Below are 1,909 nucleotides of genomic sequence, written 5' to 3'. Positions count from 1 at the left end.
GGGGGGGGGGGGGGGGGGGGGGCAGTTTCCCTTTTTGTGGACAGTGTTTGCCTACCAAAGCATCAGGAGCTTTGTGTTACATACCTAGTAACACTACTACAATTAAACACCAAAAGTGTTGGTTATTTTCACCATTTCCTTTTTAATGACAATGTGTTGTGGAGTTCCACAGGGTGTTATTTTAGTCCCAATTTTATTCCTACCCTTTGTTATTAATGTGAGGTTGTTTTTTTTTAGTTCACTACCCTTTATTTGTAAAGTATGATTATTCTGCTCTTTGTTTCCCAGAGTAATAAGAATATGGTAAAATTAAATTGTTCCCCAAAGGTTATGTGCTAAAGCACAACTAAACACACCTCAGCATAAAAAGGTACCACATGGTCAGATTATGAATAAATGGAAAGCTTCATTCTGTCTGTTTCTGTGTAAGACTGGTGCGTCGGTATGAGACGCTGTTACGGTTTATTCTTGTTAGTCATTAGATAAATTGTTTATGTGTTCAAAATAATATTCATAGCAAAACTCATTATTATTGTAATTATGAAACAGATGGCTTGTTTAATGATTTCAGTATCATTTTGGTTTTTCAGTGTTCCCCATAATGTTTTTTGCCAATCAAATTTATTTTTTGCATTAACCAGGTTGTTTAAAGGACCCTCTCCAAATAAAATCAGTCAGTCAGTCACTCAATTATAATACAGTACATAGATAAGGTGGAAACTTCCCAAATCCTGAGTCCCTTTTTAGCCACTTTCCTCAAGCTAGTCAATACATATGTCATTATTGTGAGAGATAAGTGGCTCTGGTCCGCTGGGATGAGGCCTGGCCAGCCGGCATGTCTGCTCTGCTACTCTGTCTGGCTCCCTGCCTGCTTGCTGCATGGTCATTACTTATGAATTAAGGGTGGAGGAGGCTGATGGACGAGATGTTGATGCATAAAATGGACCCAAACAACAATAACACAGAGACAGCAAGGAAGTAAAGGGGCAAAGCAAGACAACAGGAGGCATGGCCCAAACACATCACAACACACTTCTTAAAGATCACACATTACCTAAAAACATTTCCTGGCACAAACGTATAACACACAGTTTTTTTAGAAATCCCACGTCACCTAAAAACAATTCCTGTCTTTAAAAACCATGATGTCATTACCCTGTTTTATATGTGGACTGCCTGCTGGCCTTTCAGATGATGGCAAATAAAAACAACCAAGATGCAAAAACAGTGACATCATAGTGAGTGAAATAAAAATAATTGAAACTGACAGACACAGAAAATTTGGTTAAAGAAAATAAATAAAGAAGGCAAATCTCAGAGTAACAGACATTGCACAGGTGGAGATCGTGACTCTTGTCTCAGTTTACCTTCTACCCCAAGGCTAATAGAGAGCCTGATGCTGTCACACTGGACTGTTTCCTGAAGAGGGGCTTCGTTAACTACTCAGGTGTTTCAGAGTCTGCCTCTAAGGCACTATCAGTCACATCCACAGGACCATCCTGGCAGCTCAACTTGCAGTATTCACACACCTAACTTGTCAGCTTTTCTTGCGAGGGCAAAAACCAAACATTTCACATGACCTCAAACATAATACTAACAATGATTTAACTCCATTGTCACTATAGTTTAATCAAGTACACTTAAAAATCATTCAAATATAAAAGTGCAACTTGCTAAAAATAACTACAATAACTGTAAAAGTGATGTGCAAAAATACTGCAAACATACTGTACAAAGAAACAAAGGATCAGCCAAACATCGATTCATCTTTAGATTATTTTCAGAAAATAATAAAAAATTGCCTGCTGCAATTTCACAGAGGCTAAGAACATGTCTTCAAATCGCCAGTTCAAAAGCCAAAGATATTTATTTGACGCCATTTTGCTTACTTTCAGTCTACCTTATAATC

General features: G+C 37.9%; 1 protein-coding gene across 3 annotated transcripts in view; it reads right to left on the bottom strand.

Annotated features, from left to right (window-relative positions):
• Positions 1–1,909, bottom strand: part of coro2aa (coronin 2Aa) — a 36,943-nt gene that overhangs the window by 13,453 nt on the left and 21,581 nt on the right. The window lies entirely within an intron of this gene.

Source organism: Etheostoma spectabile, chromosome 2 (genome assembly GCF_008692095.1).
Source record: "Etheostoma spectabile isolate EspeVRDwgs_2016 chromosome 2, UIUC_Espe_1.0, whole genome shotgun sequence".
Classification (NCBI taxonomy): Eukaryota; Metazoa; Chordata; class Actinopteri; order Perciformes; family Percidae; genus Etheostoma; species Etheostoma spectabile.
Note: the sequence above shows the minus strand (reverse complement) of the source record. Positions and strands in the feature narration are given on the sequence as shown.